Source organism: Delphinapterus leucas, chromosome 2 (genome assembly GCF_059928025.1).
Source record: "Delphinapterus leucas isolate spDelLeu-1000000601 "Yukka" chromosome 2, BTC_Dleu_Yukka2, whole genome shotgun sequence".
Taxonomy (NCBI): domain Eukaryota; kingdom Metazoa; phylum Chordata; class Mammalia; order Artiodactyla; family Monodontidae; genus Delphinapterus; species Delphinapterus leucas.
In genome coordinates this window covers 127,864,163-127,880,792 of record NC_143130.1, presented here as the reverse complement: position 1 = coordinate 127,880,792, position 16,630 = coordinate 127,864,163, and positions in this window count along the sequence as shown.

The following is a 16,630-nucleotide window of genomic DNA, read 5'->3' as shown; positions in this document are numbered from 1 at the left end:
TTGATTCATATAGTAACTCTATGTTAAACTTTTTGAGGACCTGTCAAATGCTTTCCAAAGTGGCTTCATCATTTTACATTCCCATCAGCAATGTAAGAGGATTCCAGTTTCTCTATATCTCTGACAACACATTGTCTTTTTTTAACTTATTTTATATTGGAGTATAGCCGATTAACAATGTTGTGATAGTTTCAGGTGCACAGCAAAGGGACTCAGCCATACATATACATGTATCCATTCTCCCCCAAACTCCCCTCCACCCAGGCTGCCACATAACATTGAGCCGAGTTCCCTGTGCTATACAGTAGGTCCTTATTGGTTAGCCATTTTAAATATATCAGTGTGTACATGTCGATCCCAAACTCCCTGACTATGCCTTCCCCCATTCCCTCCCTCCTGAGAAGTTCATTTTCTAAGTCTGTGAGTCTGTTTCTGTTTTGTAAATAAGTTCATTTGTATCATTTCTTTTTAGATTCTACATATAAGGAATATCATATGGTATTTCTCTTTCTCTGACTTACTTCACTCAGTATCACAATTTATAGCCATCCTAGTATTTGTGACATGGTGTCTCATTGTGGTTTTAATTTTCATTTCCCTAATGACTAACAGTGCTGAATACCTTTTCATGTGCTTCTTGGTAATTTGGACACTTTCTTTGAAGAAATGTCTATTCAAAGCCTTTGCCTATTTTTAAATTGGGTTGTCTTTTTGTTGTTGAGCTGTAAGAGTTCTTTATATATTCTGGATACAAGTCCCTTATCAGGTATATAATTTGCAAATATTTTTTCAAATTCTGAAGTTATATTTTCACTTTCTTGATGGTATCTTTTAAAGCACTAAAGCCCCACTCAACAACTTTAACCTTCAGCTCATTGATTCTAATTATGTTATGTGGCCACCTGATCTGAAAAATGGATTGGAAATGTTTTCTACCAAGGCAAAATTATCATTCTCAACAATGAGAAGGACTTTGTTAGTAAGAGGAAAGAGAGAATGGTTAATGGGGTGGAGATCAGAGGACTGCCATTTAGGGTAAAAGGATGAGTCAGTTAATCAGTATTAGAGTGCCTCTTTCCTCTCAAAAATCTGACACAATCTAGGATATCCCTTGCTCTTCATTTCCAAAATCCTGTCAACCTGTGTAATGTCTCCCTTTCACCTTCCAATCACAGGACAAAAAAATGACTCATCAGAATCAATTATTGATGACCTGTGCATTCCACCAAGCTTTCTTGAGCTCTGCATCATTGTTATAAAGTTCCCACTATAACCCACAGGAAGGTTTTTGTGATATTTTATTCACCTCTTCTTAATGATTGCAGTATACAGATACCAGAATTGTTTCTAAAGTAATCATCTTTAGATAGAAACCTAGAAAGATATAAGAAGCAAATGAGAAAATAGTACAAACACTGATATACCACATTTTAGATCACGGATGTTATTTCATGTCTTATTCAGTGGAACTATACTTCCACTTAACAAAATTATGATGTCTTATATTTAGTATTGACTACTTAATGGAAAAGACAGGACTATGACCAAATTCAGAGTGTCATTCATTTACAATTTATTCACTGATTTGCTCAATAAATATATATCAGGTATTTATTATATGCAAGACCCTTGCCTGTAGTGAGTTTACAGTTTAGAGGTAAATTTAAATTAGTTTGTCTTAATGAGTTTATAGTTTACAGGTAAATTTTGCTATTTATAAATGAGACTGAGGTTCAAAGAGGTTAAGCCCCAAGAACATAAGGTATCATCCTCAAATATTGATCTTATTTTGTCTTCTTTTTCTTCATTCTTTTTTCCTTTTAGATTTAGGCTCTGTTATAATATCTATATTGTAGGTTATTTTTAAATATCAAATTTTAAACACAAATTTCCTTCAGAGTTATTTGTTATCTGATTCAAAATACTCTTATTTAATGGGTTCCTGAATCTCTTAGTAAATCCAAACTTTTTACAACATGATTATTTTTTAGGTGTCTGTGTTCAAATGTTCACAGCTGAACATAGGGACTATAGGATATACTAAATTATCAGTTGCATTGATGGTGTGGAAGTGAAGCCAGTAACATGATAACATGTAGTTCTCTCTACATTTGGTTTAGGAAGACACAATGAATGAACAGATTTTAGGAAAGGTGTAGTAGGTTAACATACAGATATATTTTAAATTAGAGTAAATAATCCTTAAGACTGAAAATTGAATACTTTATTCACTATGTATATAAATAAATATTTGGTATAAATTAAATATTTTCCAAAATGCATTTGACAATTTCTAAATCATTTATAATTTCCCTGATATTACTATTCAAGCTAAAGAAAGCCAAAAATTTTAGCTTTTTCTGAATTAAAATATTTTGTTCTCCCCAAAACTGCCACCACTTTCTTGGAATTCTTCCGTTCATCTCTGTACTCTCTTTCTCAATAGTGGAAAGATAGGAGAAAGGGTAATGTAAAGGAGGATCAATGCTATAATCTTGAACAATTATTTGAACTTGGAGACATGCCACTCAGTGCCAACTATGTCTTGGAGACATGCCACTCAGTGCCAACTATGCCTGTTTCTCCATGGGCACAGTTAGAGTTACTGAAATGTGACTTAACATCACCTTGGCTGCTGAAATGAATGGGCAAAGATCAGTTACTACATCCCACATTGCCATGTTTCCAGGCCCCAAACAGAAATTTTACGTCATCAGATGGTATCTTCTATTGACAGCCACAGACAGTGCCATTTCCTACTGTGAATTATTCCTTCCAACAGTTCACTTATTCTTGTTTACCACTATATTTTTTTATGCTATACAAAGCCTAGGTGATCATCATGTCATATCATTACTCTGCAAAGAGCATTTTCCACGGTCATGTAAAACCAATGCACTAAAATAGTTTAAATACTTCTAAGCCAGGTATAAACAGTAGGGGGAAGGTCACTTCTAGAGACCAACACTAGAGTGAAGGTTGTAAATGTTACTATTGCACTTCTCATGTTTGTGTTTATCATTTAAAGAGTGCTGGATTTGCTGCAGACAAGCATGTTTCACTTTTGGAATGAATATTTCTGCTTAATCCAATGTTCCAGTTCAGTTAGCACACTTTATACTAAACTTCTTACCCATCAACATAGTCAAGAAAATTTTTTTCATTTCCAGCCAGATCAGTGGATTTTTGCCATGGACCTTACAGATATCTGAGATTATATCAACATTATACAACATTTAGTATACAGTGTATAGAGAAAAACTACTGAATCCAAATTGAAATTTAATTAATATCATGGCTAACATATTATTATATTCAGGACAACAAAACGTATTTACATGAGGGGTCAGCCTATGAAAGATGCCAATACTTAATCTATTTGAGAATGTAATACAGGAATACATAAAGGAATTTTTGTACAGGTTAAGTCCTGTATGACATTAGATAATTTGGGGGAAGAAAATCTGATATATCCTTTTTTAAATTTTTAAATTTTAAGGCCAAAATGTGCAACAACAAAAACATATCCTAAAAAAGGTTGTGTAAAGTGCCATATGGTAAACAGCCAAGGTTTCTTTAAATTGGCTAAGTACTTGTCCACCATTATGTAACACCAGTTCATGTTTTGAAAATCCTGCCTGCATTGGATTGTGATAAATTCACAGTACCTTATCTTCCAATGCAGACAGTAAAATGCACCCTGATAAGAGTTGTAAAATGTTTACATTTAATGGAATTTGAGTCCCAGAAATTAAAATAAATGTGCTTTCTGTTAACACATGACTTGTAATATCTGCAATATATATTGTAGAGAAGAATTTTATATAGTACACAATAATAACCAGTATTATACTTATTTTATAGTCACATTCCTCCAGTTAAAGATACAGATCCTATGGTCTGTTATTTGTGTTTGACACATTCAGAGTTCTCTGAAGTCTACTTTGAGAATCTACAGAATTTCAGTATGCTATGAAGGCATATGTTTATTTAAACTTTCAAATAATTTAGGAAAAATACTACATATTTTAAAAGTTTATTCTCTTCACCATTTCCAACTTCTACTTTAAATCTTTTTCCTTCTTTGACACAAAGGTTTTTGTTTGTTTTTATTCTGGAGAACAGCCAAATGACTTTTTTGGAGTTTTCAACATTAAGTGTCTACAAATAACCCATGAATACTTAAAATATACTTTGCTAGCCAGTTACAGTGTTCAAATTACAAGACTGATAATAACCAGATAGAGATGACAAGACCTCTCAGGAACTACCCGGATGTAAATGTCATAAATTATTTTATTATCTCATATATAAATATATTTTAAAGAAAGTTATATTGCCTGGGGGTGGGATAGGGAGGGTGGGAAGGAGGGAGATGCAAGAGGGAAGAGATATGGGAACATATCTATATGTATAACTGATTCACTTTGTTATAAAGCAGAAACCAATACACCATTGTAAAGCAATTATACTCCAATAAAGATGAAAAAAAAGGAAGTTATATTGTTTCATTTATGACAGTAAAATATTTAACATCTTAAAAATGCTTAGCAAAAATTTGTTTCACGGATATTTTTCAATACCATAGAAGATGCGTCCATACAAAGAAGTGCTCCACGTCAGTGGACTTTGGAATCAGACAATCCTGTGTTCAAATCCTCATTTATCATGTAATCCTGGACAAATTATTCAACTTCTCAAGAATAAATGTCTCATCTATAAAGTAGGAATAATATATACCTACTTCATGGAATTGTTGGGAGGATTAGTTGCAAACACAAATGTAGAGAGTTAAGCAAGTGCCTGACACAGAGTAAACACTTAATAAATGTTAGATTTTATTTTCCTCAGAAGACTTAGAGATATATATGAAAATCAAATACGTAAATAAATTCTGACTACAAGTCTATTAAGATAATAAAGCGGACTACCAAGGATCCTGTAAAATCTTCTGTGAGTGCCTTCTCAAAATAGATAAAACTGTTTCTCTTATAGGCTATGTGTGAACCCTACATCTCAACAGACACAGGTGCCTTGTTATTGACCTTCAATCCCCTGTTGCTTCCATGTATAATTTAATAGCTAGAAGCATCTTGCTAAAGGAAGAGAAGTCTCTATTTCCAGAGGAATGCAGAGCTTTTGACTCAAATTTAAATGAGCTTCAAAATCCCTCTATTACTCCACCTTCATCATGTTTATCTCTTGAGCCTGTGGTTCAAGATATTGGATTCTTTCATATTAATTACTTGCTGGTTAACTCTTACCAGCATGCAAAACAAAAAAGCATAGGTTAGAAATGAAAATACTTAATTTTAGATTTTGGCTCCAGTATTATTCCTGAGCATCAGGTTCTACATTTGTGAAAGAATAACTACCCTGCCTCTGAGAAGTCAATGTTCAATCACGTGATGGGAAAAGTAGAAGACGTTAAAGGTACAACATGAGAAATACTTTAAGACAAAGCTTAGACTGCAATGGAGAATTCCAGGCAATTGATCAAGCCAGAGTGGTAACATGATCAGGGAAGCTTATGCTTTAGTTTTATTATAAACCTAATATAGGATATCTCTTCTGCTACTAAAATATCTTTTCCTGTTCTCATTAAAATGTCCTAATTTAAAACTCTGTAAGATTCACAACTAAATAAAAGTCAAAACTCACCAATCTACCTATAAAAGATTCCATAGGCTCCTTCTACTTGTGTGTGTGTGTGTATATGTGTGTGTGCATGTACATACGAACATATTCACTTGTTCATCTAAAACTACAGCTGATTCTAATTACATAGATATTTTAATTTTTATATTTTATCTGTGTTTGCTTTGTTCCTCTTATTAATGTAAAGTATTCCACCTTCCTTTATGACTCCTCATTATCATAAAGTGTTTCAAGTAACAGTGTTTTTTAAAATAATTTCCTCTTGGAATGAAACAAATATATTAGGTAGATATTCAATTTTTCTTAACATTCATTTTCAAACTTTAAAAATAAACTATTAATTCTGGTTTCTTGAACACTCCATTCTCATTTGAGCTCATAGTGACAATCCCAGATCAAACTTAAGAAATACTTGTTTTGGAATATTCAAATTTTTAAAAAGTTTTTCTTGTACATATTATATATGTATACATGTACATATATATGTATATATATTATATATATGAACAATACATGGGTATTGTTTAAAAAATAGAAGAAATTAAAGAGAAATTAAAAAGAATCACCTATAATTCCACCACACTGCTTGTATTTTGCAGTATGTTTTATAATTTTTATGCACATGAATCTACCATACTTTAAAAAATAGAATTATATTATTCATAGTTTTATAATTAATTTCACTTATATGTGCTGTCTCTTCATGGCAATAACCATGTATGTATATAATAATTATAATGGCTTCATTATATATTGCATTGCACACACCAAATTTTATTTACCAATCCAATATAACTGGACATTTACATTGCTTTATTTTTCCATAAACAATATTATGATAAATATACCCAAATCTTTGTACAATTGTCCAATTAATTCCCTTAGGATAAATTTCTAACATCAGAATTACTTACGGCAAAGGATATATCTTTTTAGCTTTTAGTATACTTTGACAAAATCCTCCAAAACGTTTCACTTTATTTTCACTCCTAACAGCAGGGCTGAAGAATGCCTCTTTTCTATATTCTCAACAATATTGAGTTTTAATTTTTAAAAAATTGTCTGTATATGAAATAACTTGCTTTACTCAGATATCCTTTATTATTATTAAGGTTGACCTTAATTGGCCATTTGTTTTTCTTATATGAAATGCCATTTCTCATCCTTTGCTCATTTTTTCAATCAAGTGGTTTTCTTTATATTACTTAATAAAGAGTTTTTTATATGTTAATGTGGATAACCCTTTACCTTTGTATATAAGTGTTTTTCAAGGTTTTTCCTGCTTTATTTATTGTAGTTTTTGATATATGGAGGTGTTAAAATCATATATATATAAATTGTGTTATGGTTTCTGTTAGCAAGTTCTCCTCAGTGCTAAGATGACATAAATATGTAGTGGAGAACCTCAAATCTCTTTCGGTTTTAGATTCAGAGTTAGTGTACCTTCCCCAGGCCCTTCAGTCGGTGTGAGGGCACATCCTTTATTCCTCCAAGGCTCCTCTGCTTCTCCAACACAGCATTTAACAAGCTATACTACCAATGTCTACTTACTTTTCTGTCTCCATCTCAGACCATAAACTCCTTTAGATTATGAACAGTCTTACCTATATCTTGGTATAAATGGGAACTTTGTTACGTTAGTTCTCTCAGTTATTGTCTAGCAGGCATTTATAACCTGTGTTTGAACTTGCTGGTGTAATTGCATTAACCCTGTGTTATTGATACAAGTATTTAATTATATAAGCACTTGGTACCATTGTACCTCTCCAAAATGTGTCGTAATTATAATACTCATATTGGTTATACAAATGCTAGGTTAATATTGGTTGCCTCTCTAGAGAGAAATTAAGTCTATTTTGTACATTTCTGGATCACTATTATATTTCACTAACTGTGGAATAATTGAGAATTGTAAATGAATGAATCAACAAATATACAATTTATAACCAAGGACCTCTAGACAAAAAAATCATGATTGCTCTTTCTTGAAATTAATTTAAAATATTTTAGTTTTTCTATTTATATTATGATAGGAAACACTATATGATAGGACAGACCATGAAGAAGATTTCTAGTTTAATTTCTGCATTCATTATTGTGTCATATTGAAATAACTCAAGGAGTCTACAATATTTAAATTTTAAAATAACCATCAATAAACACTTTACAGCAAAAGCATTTTGTCTCAAGTTGCCAATGAATCGTTTTATTTTTTTGTTAATTTATGGACTCATATGTATAAACGGCATAGTGCAATGCTGGACAGGAGAATAATAAAAACAGATGGAAAACATTTCAGTTGAATGACCTTTTAGTTCACAGGCTTCAATAAGGTTGAATCTAGTTATGCAAAATAACTAGTTGTACCTCTGAGCACCTGTTCAGTCTCCTAAATGTATTCAACCTTTGCTTCTGGGTTGTTGAGAATAACCGTGTTCTGTGATGGTAGGCAGATGTGACTTGATGTTGATGTGGCTGTACAAGCCATTCTAGTGAATCCTCAAGGGTAAAAAAATGTACAACCTTGAAGATGACCTATGAAGATGATAACCATTTGCTTAATGTCTCTTCTCACTATGGAAAAAAATTAATTTTCAATGAAGAGAGTAAAGGCTATATTTATTTTTCATCTTGTAGTATGATAGGTGACAACAAAATCAAATTGGGTTTATTCACAATCTTTAATAACATATACAATATTAAAAGTATGCTAAACTCATTTTTAGTAAACTAAAACACTGATTTATTTAATGGAAGGAGACAGTAGCTCAGATGCTGGAGTCTGCATTCCTGGACTCAAATCTTGGTTCTAGCTCTATACTGTACCAGTTATTAGCTATATGAACTTGGACAAGTTCTTCAACTTCTAGGTTTTCTTGACTATAAAATGGGGTTTATAATACTATTAACCATTAACTCAATTCTTGAGACACTTCATGGTAATAATTTCCACAGTGAACACTTAAAACACTCAATAATTATTATCAATTATTAAGATTATATGAATGAAAGCCTAAATTATAACAGTTTTATAGATCCCTATGTTTCCTTCAAGATCCAGATCATAAGTCACTAGTTTTATGAATCTTTCTTACCCAGAGCAGATCTAATTTTTTATTCATCTGAGCTCCTATTTATTCATGATTAGTTAATATAATGAGATTAATCTGTTGGGTTACTATTTAGATAAGTCACTTGGGCTGGGGTAAAACATTTCAAATAGGGTTACTTGAGAAGCACCAAGTATTCACAATTCCATTAATTTGGGGGGCTTTTGCTTTACGGAATGAAGTGGCCAGGCAAAACTACTTAGGGTAATAAAGATGTATAAAGTCTGTATACAAAAGGAAAAAAATGGAGAAATGAGGTGACAGAATTGAGAAAACTTGGAGAGAAGAACCTTATATACCTGAAGAAATGTATCAAGTTTCTGGGATGTATTGTGTAATGTGAGTTATCTTCCCCACTAGATCTTTAGTAAAACATCTATTTATTATCAAAGCCTTGTAAAGATTGATGGGTTTGGAAGAGTGGTATAACAAAGTACTAAGAGCATTTTGAATAGTTCAAAGACAGAAAGAGGACTGCCAATGAGAGTTCTGACATCTGCCTGTTTCCATGGCTAGCCTGTGAATTCCTGCAGGTGGGACGATGTCATTGATAGCTGATGCCTGCCAAAGAGTCTAAATAAGTGCTAGGGATTAGAAGAAAAGTTCCTATATGTCCTTAACCTTTCCAAACTATGAAACCCTGTCTTCCATTAATATTGTGAACTGAACTTGTAAATGTAGCCATATTATCCCTTTAAAAGGAAGTGAGATTCTGATAATGTAGCTAAACCTGATCACAAATGCATATAAACAGAAATACCCATGATCACATATATATACATATATATATACAAGAAAATATTAGCCTATTTATTATTTTTTTACGTTTTATATAAAGTTTTCAAAAAATTTAGAGTTTCAACATGGAATTCTAAAAACTGATTTTAGAGCCAGGATATACCAAAACAATGTTTATGTTAAAAAAAATTGACTAATTACACAGGAATTTTCCAACATTCCTTAATTAAATACATTAAATATATTCTTTGCCAGCTAAATATTATGCCTATTTCAGCTGGGAATGATGAAGCTAAAGCAAAATTTAAGGGCTCAGGAATGCTAAAGATGGATGAAAAAAACATTTTAAAATATAGCATTAGGGCAGAGGCAAATTAGAGAAACAAACCTTAACACATTGCAATAAATGCATTACATTTTTTTTTGTTTTTTTAAGTATAATTGACTTATAATATTATATTAGTTTCAGGTGTGCAGCATAATGATTTGATATTTTTATACATTATGTACCGCACAAAGTTACTACAATATTATTGACTATTTTTCCTATGCTGAACATTACATCGCTGTGACTTATTTATTTTATAACTGGTAGTTTGTACCTCTTAATCCCCTTCACCTATTTCTTCCATCCCCCTACCCCATTCCCCTCTGGCAACCACTAGTTTGTTCTCTGTATCTATGAGTCTGTCTGTTTTGTTATATTTGTTTGTTTTTCTTGTTTTTCAGATTCCACATATTATTGAAAATATACAGTATTTGCCTTTCTCTGACTTATTATTTCACTTAGTATAATACCCTACACGTTCATCCATGTTGTCACAAATGACAAGATTTCATCCTTTTCTTGATGGACACTTAAGCTGTTTCCACATATTGGCTACCTGCAAACAATGCTACAAAAAAATGAATATAGGGGTGCATATATCTTTTCAAATTAGTGTTTTTGTTTTCTTTAGATAAATACCCAAAAGTGGAATTGCTGGATCATATAGTAGTTCCATTTTTAATTTTCTGAGGAACCTCCATACTGCTTTTCATAGTGGCTATACCAATTTACATTCCCAACAGTGGTGCACAAGCATTCCCTTTTCTCCACATCCCTGAAATTCCATGTATAGTTTTCAAAATTGGGTCTAAAAATAGTCATACTTACCAATTTATTACAAAAATCCTTTGGTGCTTACCATCAAAAACATTAGCACCTCTTGCACACCTAATTATATCATGGCAGATTTGTCAATATATACACCTTCAATAATACGGATAGACTTGCTAGATTGTGTTTCTTTTGCCATAGTTTCTATTTAAAGACCATGAGTTTAGGCATAGATAGTTTCAGCTACAACAGGAAGAAAATTGAGGAATGAGCACAGTAATATGGTACTTGGGAAGGTTAAAGCCACACAACTCTTAAATGATGTTTCAACACATGGCTTGACCATCTTGGCTGAACTCACTATTCACTAGTGTGACCAGTTTTGATATTTAGAGCCATTGAAACCAAGTTGATGAAATCATAACCCCTGAAAATCAAAAAGAATTCTGGAGCTACTCATTCCTGAAACTCTGCAAGACATTCTAGGAAGGGGGAGACAACTAGGAAGGGGAAGCATGAAAGTCATACATAGACTTAATGTTTCCATGGTCTCTGCTTGAATATTCTAGGAATGTCTATGCCTACATCCAACTGTGATGCTCTCTCTAAAGTTTTAAGGAGATTACATAACCGAACAAAACTTTTCACATCTTTTTAAATTATTAGCTGCAGGAGTTTCTTTTCTTTCTTTCTTTTTTTTTTTTTGTCTTCACTCAGCCAAGTCCTTTTATATTAGGATCCTACTAGCTGGCTTTGGGATGATGATAATACAGCTTGGTCACTTTACAAATCCCCCTTGAAAACGAACACAAATAAGTTCACATAGTCAAAAATTAATGACAGGCAATCTTTCATTTCTACCTGCTTGTATCCTTTTGTCTGATTGTTCCATTAGTCCCTCTCCTCTGAAGTTTGAAATAAAGAAAATGTAATGCCACCTTTAAGTGTAATTAGAATGGATAAATGAACAGAAAAGGAAGAAGCATTCTCAGTCAATTGTCCTAACAGGTTCAGTCTTGGAAACATGAATAATGAATATGCTAAACAAAAGAGAATGTGCACGTTATGCTTAGAAGCAAAGTAAAAATCAGTGAGAGGATCGGCATACAGGAGGAAAATATAGGATGCACATTGCTAAGCACCACTTAGAAAATGATGTATGCTTCCTCCTTATGATACTGTTATCATAATGATACGATAGCCATACCGGTTGAGAGCTTTGGGTTTGGGTGAGTGAGTTCTGGAAACCTTGACTTATTGACAGGGCTAATATTAAGATGCAAAACTCTTTTTTAGATTGTGTTTACATATTCAAATTATTTGATCATTTAAATTATTTTTGTTTGGTTAAAGTAAAAAGAGATTCTGTTGTTTGCATGTGTTAAGAGATAAACTGAAGTGTATTAAAATTTTTGAGTTTATTTGGGTAGCACCAAACCAGAAGTGGTTAGGAGTGCTCCACCCAAAGGAGCTCAGAGAAACTTTTATAGAGAGAAGGCAGAAGCAAAGCAAAGAAATTGACTGGCTATAGCTTAAAGCCTAGTCGGCTGTTTGTGACTGGCTGTCCTTAGGTTTTGAATTCATAATCTTGAGCCATTTAAAGGCTTAGATTTTGGTTGGCTCATGTAGGCCACCACAGCATTAGAGCCACCTCAGTCTAATGGTCTCCTTGTTTAATTAATTTAACACATGTGTTTGTTGTGTGTATGTGTATCTGTGATTATGTGGGCAGACTTTAAAAGTAGGCTTAATTGTTAGCATTATGGTAAAGAATTTATAGCAAGAGATGAGGGAGCAATGGCACAGATAAATAACCATACTTCATAAATTTTTCCTCTTATCAGAGAGACAGTGTGGTAAGGGAGTTAAGACTTGGAAAGCATATTCCTGGGGGCTCAAATCTCAGCTCTGTCACCTAGTTGCTCTGTTTTCTTGAGCAAATTACTTTTTCACTATGCCTGTTTTGTTTTTTTTTTTTGTGAAGTGGGGATGTTAAAGGTAGCTAATAGGCTTTTGTGAGGAATAAATGACTGAATATATAAGCAAGTGCTTAGAACAGTGCATAGCCCGTGGCAAACATCCTTTATCTCTCAGGATAACTATAAAATATCATGATGATACATAGTACTGTCAACTGTGTTCTGCGTGATGTTAGAAGATGACAAGTTTTTACGTGATAATCCAGGGCTCAAGTAATCTATCCAGAGTCTGAAGGGTAACTCATTTGCAAAATATAAAAATACTAAAGATTATTATTTATACTAAAGGACTGATATATTGAGCTGGCCATAGTTGATTTTACCAAGATTATTAAGATGTTTATTATAATAGAACCCATGGGGATGTTGCTTTTCCTGCTATCTCTGAGTCTTTCTAGTCCCACTTCTTAATGTGCAATAAATCAAAAATTCAAAGTTCATGTAAACTGATAGCCAAATGGCCCATAAAATGCAAAAACAAAAGTCTAAAAGTGCCTAATTCTCATTTGATATTCCCTTTGTCTGTCACTTCAGCAATTCATCAATAGACAAAAAGTGACAAGTTTGTAAACATAAGCAGAGAACTAGCCCTATATGGAAAATCATTTTGGGGCACCTCCTAACATAACGGTCTTTATCAGTAAGGTGCTTTCTCCCTCTTGCTCCCACTTACCATCAAGACAATGGGGCAGAGCAAATGGGGAATTAGAAAGATGTGACTTAGCTGGAGATCTACGAGGCATGAAGAGGAAGTAGGAAGCAATGTATCCCCTCATCTTTCCATCTTGTGGCTTTTGGAAGGAATAAGCGAAATGAATAGAAGTTGAGGAGAGCATGCCTCTGTTCCTTTCTCTAGTTCAAACCTGATGTGTGTTGTGAAAGGGGGGAGGCAAACTGTAGAAATATCTAGATAGGAATGAGGAAGCATGGTAGCTAGGGACATGATGCCCTGAACATGGCCTGGGGGAGTCTATAAGCTCTAAGAGACACCCTCCAGGCACCTCAGCATCACATGCGTTATGACATGGGAGTAACAGCAGTTTTCACATATGCCATAGAGAACATGCAAAGGTGCCAATGGTGACACAGAAGACTGCAGTTGAGAAGAAGAGCAGCCAATGGCAGAGGCCCAACATCAGAAGGCAAGGGCCAAATTAGCCATCATAAGCCGTTACATTCCAAAAGGCAAAGTGATAGGCACAGCCCAGCAGAGCAAGTTCAGAGATGGAGCTGACTGGGCCAGCCCTCCTAGATGGACAAAGGCCAGGGTATACAGGCTGAAGTCTCTCTCCCTTGTGGCTGGGAGGTCAACTCATTCCTCCACTCCAACACACCCAGGTACAACAGTGGGAGGAAGAAAAAGGGGAATAATATCTGAAAGTTTGACCATTTCACCAAAAAAAGACTTGAATAACTACATTAAGGGCGCTTAAGACCAAAAGAGACTAACATATTGTTAAATTTCAGTTGAAAGAACATTTCTATACCTCTATACCACACTGCCCCCAATCCAGCTAGTGGGGTTTATATTAATAATTAAATTAGATATAGAAAACAGAGAAACTACATCTTCTTTCTTGATATTAGTCTTCATAAAAATGTGACCCCGGGCTTCCCTGGTGGCGCAGTGGTTGAGAGTCCGCCTGCCGATGCAGGGGACACGGGTTCGTGCCCCGGTCCGGGAAGATCCCACATGCCGCGGAGCGGCTAGGCCCACGAGCCATGGCCGCTGAGCCTGCGCATCCGGAGCCTGTGCTCTGCAACAGGAGAGGCCACAACAGTGAGAGGCACCGCGTACCGTAAAAAAAAAAAAAAAAAAAAAAAAAGATGAACACATACAAACTCTACAACCAAGAAAATTCTGCTTTCAGATATATATACAACAGAAAGGTGAATATATGTTCACCAAAGAACATGAACACAAATGTTTAGAGCTCCAGTACTTGAAATAGTCCCAAATGCAAAACAATCCAAATTTTCATCTATGGTAGGAAACACGAAACATTTGATGTATTCGTACAATATTATACAGCAAAAAGAATGAATGAACTAGGATTATATGCAACAAAAGGGGTAAAGCTAACAAACACAAGCTTGAATGAAAGAAGGTTGACCACTCCTACAAAAAAACAAAGGGTATGACTCCGCTTAATACAAAGTTCAAAGACAGGTCAAATTAATCCATGATATTAGAATTCAAAACAGAGCTTCTCCTTGGTACAGGACAGGAAGAGGGTTGATGGGGGGAGTGACTGTAGAGAGGAGGGGGCTTCCTGTTCCGCTAATATTTGGTTTCTTCTTTATCTGGATGCTGGTTAAAAGGCGAGTTCACTTTTGTGAAAATACTCTGAGATAAACATTTATTACATGTAATTTGGGGAATAGATTTTTTTTTAATACATCTTAGTTTTTTTAAAGTTTATTGAAGTATAATTGCTTTACAATGGTGTGTTAGTTTCTGCTATATAACAAAGTGAATCGGCTATATATATACATATATCCCCATATCTCCTCCCTCTTGCATCTCCCTCCCACCGTCCCTAACCCACCACACTAGGTGGTCACAAAGCACCGAGCTGATCTCCCTGTGCTATGTGACTGCTTCCCACTAGCTATCTATTTTACATTTGGTAGTGTATATATGTCCATGCCACTCTCACTATTCGGTCCAGCTTACCCTTCCCCGTCCCTGTGTCCTAAAGTCTATTCTCTACGTCTGCGTATTTATTCCTGTCCGGCCCCTAGGTTCGTGAGAACCAATTTTTTTTTTTTTTAGATTCCATATATACGTGTTAGGATAAGGTATTTGTTTTTCTCTTTCTCACTTACTTCACTCTGTATGACAGACTCTAGGTCCATGCACCTCACAACAAATAACTCAATTTTGTTTCTTTTTATGGTTGAGAAATATTCCATTGTATATATTTGTCACATTTTCTTTATCCATTCATCTGTCGATGGACACTTAGGTTGCTTCCATGTCCCGGCTATTGTAAATAGAGCTGCAATGAACATTGAGGTACATGACTCTTTTTGAATTATGGTTTTCTCAAGGTATATGTCCAGTAGTGGGACTGCTGGGTCATATGGTAGTTCTACTTTTAGTATTTTTCTTTTTTTTTTTTTTTTTTTTTGCGGTACACAGGCCTCTCACTGTTGTGGCCTTCCCCATTGCGGAGCAGAAGCTCCGGACGCACAGGCTCAGCGGCCACGGCTCACGGGCCCAACCGCTCTGCGGCATGTGGGATCTTCCCAGACCGGGGCACGAACCCGTGTCCCCTGCATCGGCAGGCGGACTCTCAACCACTGTACCACCAGGGAAGCCCTACTTTGAGTATTTTAAGGAACCTCCATACTGTCTTCCATAGTGCTGTATCAATTTCCATTCCCACCAGAAGTGCAAGAGGGTTCCCTTTTCTCCACACCCTCTCCAGCATTTATTCTTTATAGATATTTTGATGATGGCCATTCTGACTGGTGTGAGGTGATACCTCATTGTAGTTTTGATTTGCATTTCCCTAATGATTAGTGATGCTGAGCATCCTTTCATGTGTTTGTTGGCAATCTGTATGTCTTCTTTGAAGAAATGTCTATTCAGGTCTTCTGCCCATTTTGGGATTCGCTTGTTTTTTTGATATTGAGCTGAATGAGCTGCTTGTAAAATTTGGAGATTAATCCTTTGTCAGTTGCTTCATTTGCAAACATTTTCTCCCATTCTGAAGGTTGTCCTTTTGTCTTGTTTATAGTTTCCTTCACTGTGCAAAACCTTTTAAGTTTCATTAGTTCCCATTAGTTAATTTTTGGTTTTATTTCCATTTCTCTAGGAGGTGGGTCAAAAAGGATCCTGCTGTGATTTATGTCATAGAGTGTTCTGCCTATGTTTTCCTCTAAGAGGTTTAGAGTGTCTGGCCTTACATTTAGGTCTTTAATCCATTTTGAGTTTATTTTTGTGTATGGTTTTAGGGAGTGTTCTAATTTCCTTCTTTTACATGTAGCTGTCTAGTTTTCCCAGCACCACTTACTGAAGAGGCTGTCTTTTCTCCAAT